Below are 10,149 nucleotides of genomic sequence, written 5' to 3'. Positions count from 1 at the left end.
TGCCAACAAACACATGAAAGGATGCTCAACATTACTAATCATTAGAGAAATGCAAATGAAAACTACAATGAGGTATCACCTCACACCAGTCAGAATGGCCATCATCAAAAAACCTACAAACAATAAATGCTGGAGAGGGTGTGGAGAAAAGGGAAACCTCTTGAACTGTTGGTGGGAATGGAAATGGATACAGCCACTATGGAGAACAGTATGGAGGTTCCTCAAAAAACTAAAAATAGAACTACCATGTGACCCAGCAATCCCACTACTGGACATATACCCTGAGAAAACCATATTTCAAAAAGAGTCATGTACCACAATATTCATTGCAGCTCTATTTACAATAGCTGGGACATGGAAGCAACCTAAATGTCCATCGACAGATGAATGGATAAAGATGTGGCACATACATACAATGGAATATTACTCAGCCATAAAAAGAAACAAAATTGAGTTATTTGTAGTGAGTTGAATGGACCTAGAGACTGTCATACAGAGTGAAGTAAGTCAGAATGAGAAAAATAAATACCGACAGGAGGTCCTTGTTGCTTATCTGTTTTATGTATCATAGTGTGTATCTGTTAATCCCAAATTCCTAATTTATCCCTCCCCACCCCACTTTCCCCTTTGGTAACCATAAGTTTGTTCTCTATGTCTGTGAGTCTATTTCTGTTTTGTAAATAAGTTCCTTTGTATCATTTTTTTTTAGATTTCACATATAAGTGATATCATATGATACTTGTCTTTGTCTGTCTGACTGACTTCACTTAGTATGATCATCTCTAGGTCCATCCATGTGGCTGCAAATGGCTCAATATTTTCATGTGGAGGAATTTCAGCTAAAAATACTCCGGGCCCCTCTGATTGTCCTTTACCCCCTCTTTTCTGGCCAGGGAGTTTGGAGAAAAACCAAACATTCTCCACTCAGCTCCCCCCTCTTCCCCTCTTTCAGACCCCGCAGCGAGGGACCATTCTGGGCTTCCATCCACTCTGTGGCAAGTGGAAGCCTGAAGGTTTTCAGAGGGAATGCTGCAAGTTCGTTTCAGAGGGCAGTGGTAGAAAGCTCCCTCTGGCCACATATTTAAAACAGATTCTTTTCTTCAGCTTTTCCTAGTAATAAAGCCGCTATCTTGCTCTCCATCTTTCTGTCTCCTGAATATATTTCTTCTTTGGTTCTGAACTCAGGAAGAAATATGAAAGGCATTATTCATTAGACCCCTAAATCGTAACCCAAACCAGAAAATCAAAATTATTAAGTATCTAATTTAATACAAAACCTCACATTACGTCTACTAGTCTACTGCTCCTATGTTATATTTCCTGCAGCATATGGAGGGACAGGAATGTTTTAATATGCCTGATGTGATCTGGAGTATGTTTTCCAAAATTAAGAGGGCCAAGGTCTCACAAAGGTCTTTAAAGAGCCTACAAACAATAAATGCTGGAGAGGGTGTGGAGAAAAGGGAACCCTCTTGCACTGTTGGTGGGAATGGAAATGGATACAGCCACTATGGAGAACAGTATGGAGGTTCCTCAAAAAACTAAAAATAGAACTACCATGTGACCCAGCAATCCCACTACTGGACATATACCCTGAGAAAACCATATTTCAAAAAGAGTCATGTACCACAATATTCATTGCAGCTCTATTTACAATAGCTGTGACATGTAAGCAACCTAAATGTCCATCGACAGATGAATGGATAAAGATGTGGCACATACATACAATGGAATATTACTCAGCCATAAAAAGAAACAAAATTGAGTTATTTGTAGTGAGTTGAATGGACCTAGAGACTGTCATACAGAGTGAAGTAAGTCAGAATGAGAAAAATAAATACCGTATGCTAACACATATATATGGAACCTAAAAAAAAAAAGGTTGTGAAGAATCTAGGGGGAGGACAGGAATAAAGATGCAGATGTAGAGAACGGACTTGAGTACACAGGGAGGGGGAAGGGTAAGGTGGGACGAACTCAGAGAGTGGCATGGACTTATATATACCACCAAATGTAAAACAGATAGCTAGTGGGAAGCAGCTGCATAGCACAGGGAGATCAGCTTGGTGCTTTGTGACCACCTAGAGGGGTGGTAGGGAGGGTGGGAGGGAGACGCAAGAGGGAGGAGATATGGGGGTATATGTATATGTATAGCTGATTCACTTTGTTATAAAGCAGAAACTAACACACCATTGTAAAGCATTTATACTCCAATAAAGATGTTAAAAAAACAAAAAGGAAACCAAGCTGCTTTAAAGGTAGGGCTAGGTTGTATCAAATTAGATAATTTTATTTCTAGGTTTTCTACCCATATCTATAAGGGTAAAAAGTTACAGAGAGTTAACACAATTATGTCAAGTCAATGGAATCAATGTAAATATACAGTCCAGCTAACCAGGCTACAAACTCCTTACTGTATCATTTCTTCAATTACAGGGCTTAAAATTTTTGCCCAGCTCTTTTCAAGTAAGTACTTCTATTCTCTACCTTGCCTATGTAGACACAGCCCTAAAAGAAAGCCAGTAATTTACGTAGGCTTCTATAGCCATTTTTTATCCTTCTGATAAGTATCTTTGAAGTTATATTTTTTCAGACCTAATACACTACTACTGAGTCATGATTCTTTTTTTAAGATTTAATTGTAGATGGGAAAAAAAGTGATAAAATCAACCTGATCCTTATAGGGGAATCAGTTTATGTTTTATAAAGTATATGAAGTATCAACAAAATAGAATTATTAGCTTTATTTAATAAGGTCTAAACATAGCTAATATTTTATATGTGTATTAAAATCATAGGTTACTATTTTAAATTTGGGAAAATATGCATATATTTAGCTATTACCACAAAGTTGCTTTACAGAAGAAAATGGTGAGGCTGTTTATAATCTGAATTTATTCATCTGAAATATAAATATATAAAAGCATATATGTATGTATGTATCAGGTAATCTAGTAATTCTATGTACTTTCACATATTTATCAAATTTAAATACGACTTAATGCATAGCATTTTTACTCCCACTAAGATATGACAATATTTAATTTTAAGTTTTAATTACACCTTACTTATAAGCAAGACATAGAACAAAACAGGAAATATAAGGCTTAAAATTATATAAGGTATCCTAGCTACATTCTAGCAATTAATATAGTGATGAGCTAGACACAAATAATAGTATAGAAATAATATAGAATCAAAATTTGGAAAAGAAAAAGTTATATGATCTTCATTGAGCTATACAAAATTATAACACCATAAAGCTTGTCCCACTGTAGAACAAGGTGATCTCTGAAATTACAAGGCAGTGAATTCAGAACCATAAAAAGGAAATATTACTTAAATAACCTTTAGTTAACCTGTAGCTACAGTTCCATAGGAGGCCATAAAAACAAATTCTGTGGTTGGATTTAAAAACTGGATAATTTTATAGCTACTCCTAATATCAAGCTTCAAGCTCATTGCCTTCAGCAGCTGGAATAGAATTCTTTGATCATTCACATCAGTAGACCACTAGGTATGAAGGTAGGTGGTACTACTTGTTATTCTAAAGATTAAATACTGGTTTTTTGGAGTCAAATGACACCGTTTACCACCTTGGTCTCCTTTCTAACCTGTGCAGAGTGATGAAGGAGAACAGAAGCTGCAGGAAGCTGCCCTCCTAAGTCAAAATTATCATTCTCTTATGGAGTCTTCCCACCAATTTACAAACCCACATGTACAGTAAACGTACTTTTGATAAAACACCAGCATCAGATGGATGCTAGTGTTCCCATTTCCAGGTTATTTCATCTTGAGTGATCTCCTGTTTCCAAGCTGAAGCTTCACTGTCCAGAATGCCCACTCTTCTCTACATGGTGCTTTAGCTTCTGAGGTTACTTCCTGTATCTATCATTTGCTCAAAAACTACATTTTACAGTGTCCTATCTATACAAACATTTAAATTGTTTGTTAAAATGCACTGTCCTTTCATCATTATACATGTTTTTAAACTGCTATTTCCTGCTCTGTGCCTTTGCTCATTCTGCCTCTATCATAGGAAAGCCATTCTCTGCCCCTCCCACATCAACTGTCCCTCTTAATTCCAGTTTCTTCATGAAGTGATTCCTGCTCTCCTCAGATGAAAGCGACACTCCAAACCCACCCTCCCTGTATGTCCAATATATTGCGCCCATATTTCTAGTATTTATCCATTTCTACCTTATTTGAAATGATGCATAAATGAATACAACTTACCTCTTGCTCAGATATCTTGTAGAATGTAAAAATTTTATAAGCAGTTCCTGCACTTAATTCATCACCTGTGTGTTTCTCAGCACCTAGTCTAGTGTCTTCAATGTGCCAATTGCTCCATAAGCATTTGTGGCACAAAAGAATAATTAAATGAATGAGGTTTGTTATTTATTGGACAATAATCCATGTGGAGAATTGCTTTGCAACATACCTGTTACCAGTATCTTTATATAATTCTTACCTCTCCTCTTCCAGCTGGCAGTTGTTTTCTTTCTTAGTTACTTTTGAAAATTTCAGTCCTTTAAAATAATAAAATTAATCTCTATAGAAAAAACAAAAAAATACAGTTCTTAGATCCAGTATTCACAGGAAAAGAAATACTGCAGTAAAAATAAATAAAAGAATGCTGAGACTGTCATTATTTTAAACACAGTCTTGTGGTTGTTTCTGGGTAGAGTTGAATAAGGCACCAAAAATATCATTTTGTTAACCTGCTTCTTCCATCTAGTGGCAAAAAGCAGTAAGAAACAATGTCCTAGAAAAACATTGTGATCAGATGGTTCTAAATGCCGTTTCAGGAATTACTTGATGGTGAGAGTCCAACATCCAAGGTTTAGGTTATGAGTATATGATAATTATTCAAAAAAAATAATTCTAGCAAATTGGCAGAGTTCAGCTCAGGTAACGGTAGAGTTACTTAAATTCGTAAGTGTATTTGCATGTTTTAACAAAGACTTCTGATATGTATATAAAGGTATATATCACCCTGCATTAAATTGTAATGGATTTTTTTTTGGATACATAGTTTTATTTCTGGACCAAATTATTGGATAACTATTTAGAATTCCATTATTTCCTCAGGTACTGGCACAGGGCTACTGTGCTATTATAAGTTTCAAGAGGTAAAACTGAGAGCCACTGAAAGTGACCTATCCCATTGGAATTACCAGTTAAAATACTTTTGCAATAATAATAGTAGGCAGTGAAATACATTATGACCTAAGGCATGGGGTCAAATTGGAGAAGGAAAAGAGGTAAAGTTTAAAGGAGATACAATCAGCTGTTCTGCATTGTTCAAGCTGCTTCAAAGGCATTAATGAAAAGTTACATGCAACTGCACAGCGTAATTGTGCATGCTCTGCACTCTCAAAGGCCACCAGCTAATACCTAATACACGAGGTTTGACTGCCCTTCTAAAACTTTGTTTGCCTCACTGCAAATGTAATTAATGTTTTAGAAGTCAAATGTGGGTTATGCAGAAATGGATAAAATGTTCTCCAAGACAAGTTTTTCCCCTTCACCTATTCAACTGAGCCAGTTAACAATGCATAATGGTAATATAAATTAAGGGTTATCAATATATTAAGTGGAAAATATATTAAGATTACATAAAAGAAATAAAAGTATTAGTGAGTACCATAATTATTTGAAATTCAATATTTTGTATTAAAAGAAGACTAACTTTTTGTTTGTTTCCTAATTTTCAAGAACTGAAAAACCCTGCCTTAACACCCTCAACCCCGAAAGCAAATTTGAGTGTAGAAGGATTGGCTGTTGGTTTTTCTCCTCTCCCTAGCCGCCCTCCTTGCTCAAATGAAAGTAGACTAAAGTTTTATGTTCTGTCACATATGGGAGAGAAGGAGGGGAAATAGAGAAATGACACAGAGGAGAGGGTGAAGCAAAGAAGATGGGATCTTAGTGCAAAGCCATCTGGGAAAATAACAGGGCAGAAGGTGGTTCCCATTTCCCCAGTATTCTTGTGGCCAGTCTTCCTGGATTGGGCTAAGGAAAGGGTGCCAATTAACTGGGAGATCACTGGAGCCATTGCCACTGTTTAGATGCCCCAAACGCCACAAGACTCGAAGCCTCACCCCCAATAACTAAATTAACACAAATGATTGTTGCCACATGGTATCAGCAAGAGCCAGGATAGGGCCCAGCAGGACTGCTGGCACCTGTAATGGAAACTATTCTGGCACTTGTCATTTACTTCATAATCATGAGTTCTCACATTATAGGCAATTGAAATATGTGGAACTCTCTTATGGTATTATAATATAGTTTTGCTAAAACTAGAGTGTTGGTATTTAAAATTTTCTTTTACAGTGAACAAGTTCAGTTCCGGAGAAGTGAACTTCAGGCAAACTGTATATACACAGTTATTGGCATTAATATTCTATTCATTATGTTTATCAGTTCTTTGACCTTGATCAAATTATATAACTTCTTTGAGCCTCAGTTTCCTCATCCATAAAATAGGGATGATGATGATACCCATCTGATAAGGTTTTTATGAGGAACTAAGTGAAAAAATGATTATAAATTCCTTGGAAAACGGTAGATGCTCGATATGAAATATTATTAAGTTACAGGGTACTTTATACCAAGAATTTTTTTACATTACCCTGCATATATTAAGGTATCTAACATTTACTTATACGTGCTTGTAAAATAAAATTAACAATGCTCCCTTTGGTGCAAATATTTCTTTATCATAGCTTACCTTTGTAAACAGGCATGGTGATTTTTTTAAATAGATCTTTATCAGATTATAATTGCTTCACAATACTGTGTTAGCTTCTGTTGTACAACAAAGTGAATCAGCCATACGCATATATATATCCCCATAGCCTCTCCCTCTTGTGTCTCCCTCCCACCCTCCCTATCCCACCCCTCTAGGTTGTTGCAAAGCACTGAGCTAATCTCCCCGTGCTATGCGGCTGCTTCCCACTAGCTATCTATTTTACATTTGGTAGTGTATATATGTCCATGCCACTCTCTCACTTCATCCCAGCTTACCCTTCCCCTCCCCGTGTCCTCAACTCCATTCTCTATGTCTACGTCTTTATTACTGCCTTGCCACTAGGTTCATCAGTACCATTTTAAACCATTCATCTGTCGATGGACATTTAGCTTGCTTCCATGACCTGGCTATTGTAAATAGAGCAGCAATGAACATTGCAGTCCATGTGTCTTTTTGAATTATGGTTTTCTCAGGGTATATGCCCAGTAGTGGGATTGCTGGGTCACATGGTAGTTCTATTCTTAGTTTTTTAAGGAACCTCCATACTGTTCCCCACAGTGGCTGTATCAATTTCCATTCCCACCAACAGTTCAAGAGGGTTCCCTTTTCTCCACACCCTCTCCAGCATTTGTTGTTTGTAGATTTTCTAATGATGCCCATTCTAACTGATGTGAGGTGATATCTCATTGTAGTTTTGATTTGCATTTCTCTAATAATTAGTGATGTTGAGCATCTTTTCATGTGCCTCCAGGCCATCTGTATGTCTTCTTAGGTGAAATGTCTATAGGTCTTCCGCCCATTTTTTAATTGGATTGTTTGTTTTTTTGATATTGAGCTGCATGAGCTGTTTGTATATTTTGGAGATTAATCCTGTCTATTGTTTTATTTGCAAATATTTTCTCCCATTCTGAGTGTTGTCTTTTCGTCTTATTTATGGTTTCCTTTGCTGTGCAAAAGCTTTGAAGTTTCCTTAGGTCCCATTTGTTTATTTTTATTTTTATTTTCATTATTCTAGGAGGTGGGTCAAAAATCTTGCTGTGGTTTATGTCAAAGAGTGTTTTTCCTATGTTTTCCTCTAAAAGTTTTATAGTGTCTGGCCTTACATTTAGGTCTTTAATTCATTTTGAGTTTATTTTTGTGTGCGGTGTTAGGGAGTGTTCTGATTTCATTCTTTTACATGTAGCTGTCCACTTTTCCCAGCACCACTTATTGAAGAGGCTCTCTTTTCTCCACTGTATGTTCTTGCCTCCTTTCTCGTAAATTAGGTAACCATATGTGTGGGTTTATCTCTGGGCTTTATATCCTGTACCATTGATCTACATTTCTGCTTTTGTGCCAGTACCATACTGATTGATTTGTGTATATTGAAGACTCCTTGCATCCCTGGGACAAATACCACTTGATCATGCTGTATGATCCTTTTAATATTTTGTTGGATTCTGTTTGCTAGTATTTTGTTCGGGATTTTTGCATCTATGTTCATCAGTGATATTGGACTATAATTTTCTTTTTTGTGATATCTTTTTCTGGTTTTGGTATCAGGGTGATGGTGGCTTCATAAATGAGTTTGGGAGTGTTCCTTCCTCTGCAATTTTTTGGAAGAGTTTGAGAAGGATGGGTGTTAGCTCTTCTCTAAATGTTTGATAGAATTCATCTGTGAAGCCATCTGGTCCTGGACTTTTGTTTGTTTTAAGATTTTTTTTTTTTTTTTTTTTTTTTCAGTACACAAGCCTCTCACTGTTGTGGCCTCTCCTGTTGCAGAGCACAGGCTCCGGACGCGCAGGCCCAGCGGCCATGGCTCACGGGCCTTCGAAGATTTTTAATCACAGTTTCAATTTCATTACTTGTGATAGGTCTGTTTATATTTTCTAATTCTTCCTGGTTTAGTATTGGAAAATTTTACCTTTCCAAGAATTTGTCCATTTCTTTGTGGTTGTCCATTTTATTGGCATATAGTTGTTTGCAGTAGTCTCTTATAATTCTTTGAATTTTTGTGGTTTCTGTTGTGATTTCTCCTTTTTCATTTCTAATTTTACTGATTAGAATCCTCTCCCTTTTTTTCTTGATGAGTCTGGCTAAGGGTTTATCAATTTTGTTTATCTTCTCAAAGAACCAGCTTTTAGTTTTATTGATTTTTGCCATTGTTTTCCCTGTTTCTATTTCATTTATTTCTGCTCTGATCTTTATGATTTCTTTCCTTCTACTGACTTTGGGTTTTCTTTGCTCTTCTTTCTCTAGTTGCTTTAGGTGTTAGATTATTTGGGACTTTTCTTGTTTCTTGAGGTTAGATTGAATTGCTATAAACTTCCCTCTTAGAATTGCTTTTGCTGCATCCCATAGGTTTTGGATTGTCGTGTTTTCATTGTCATTTGTTTCTATGTTTTTTTAAATTTCTTCTTTAATATTTTCAGTGATCTCTTGGTTATTTAGTAGCACCCTGTTTAGCCTCCATGCATTTGTTTTTTACTGTCTTTTTCCTGTAATTGATTTCCAGTCTCATAGCATTGTGGTCAGAAAAGATGCTTCACAGGATTTCAATTGTCTTAAATTTTCCAAGGCTTGATTTGTGACCCAAGATGTGATCTCTCCTGGAGAATGTTCCATGAGCACTTGAGAAGAAAGTGTATTCTGCCACTTTTGGGTGGAATGTTCTAAAAATATCAGTTAAATCTATCTGGTCTATTGTGTCATGTAAAGCTTGTGTTTATTTATTTTCTGTTTGAATTATCTGTCCATCGGTGTAAGCAGGGTGTTAACCTCCCCTACTATTATTGTGTTACTGTTGATTTCTCCTTTCACGGTTGTTAGGACTTGCCTTATGTACTGAGGAGCTCCTATGTTGGGTGCATAAACATTTATAATTGTTATAGCTTCTTCTTGGATTGATCCCTTGATCATTATGTAGTGCCCTTCCTTATCTCTTGTAACATTCTTTATTTTAAAGTCTATTTTACCTGATATGAGTATTGTTACTCTAGCTTCTTTTGATTTCCATTTGCATGGAATATCTTTTTCCATCCCTTCACTTTCAGTCTGTACACGTCCTTAGGTCTGAAGTGGGTCTCTTGCTGACAGCATGCATACGCGTCTTGTTTTTGTATCCATTCAGCCAGTCTTTGTTGTTTGGTTGGGGCATTTAATCCATTTACATGTAAGGTTATTATCAATATGTATGTTCCTATTACTATTTGCTTAATTGTTTTGGGTCTTTTAATTGTTTTGTGGGTCTTTTTCTTCTCTTGTGTTTCCTGCCTAGAGAATTTTAACATTTGTTGTAAAGTTGGTTTGGTGGTGCTGAATTCTCTTAGCTTTTGCTTGTTTGTAAAGCTTTTGATTTCTTTGTCGAATCTGAATGAGATCCTTGCTGGGTAGAGTAATCTTGGCTGTAGGTT

The 10,149-nt window shown here is 36.3% G+C and overlaps 1 protein-coding gene across 1 annotated transcript in view; it reads right to left on the bottom strand.

Annotated features, from left to right (window-relative positions):
- Nucleotides 1-10,149, bottom strand: part of C7H4orf33 (chromosome 7 C4orf33 homolog) — a 75,076-nt gene that overhangs the window by 27,054 nt on the left and 37,873 nt on the right. Inside the window, exon 9 of the transcript XR_008617918.1 lies at nucleotides 4,475-4,532. The gene's annotated coding sequence lies outside the window, so the exon portion shown is untranslated. The remainder of the gene's footprint in view (nucleotides 1-4,474; nucleotides 4,533-10,149) is intronic.

The sequence above is a fragment of the Physeter macrocephalus genome, chromosome 7 (assembly GCF_002837175.3).
Source record: "Physeter macrocephalus isolate SW-GA chromosome 7, ASM283717v5, whole genome shotgun sequence".
Classification (NCBI taxonomy): Eukaryota; Metazoa; Chordata; class Mammalia; order Artiodactyla; family Physeteridae; genus Physeter; species Physeter macrocephalus.
This window is presented reverse-complemented; position numbering and strand designations above follow the sequence as displayed.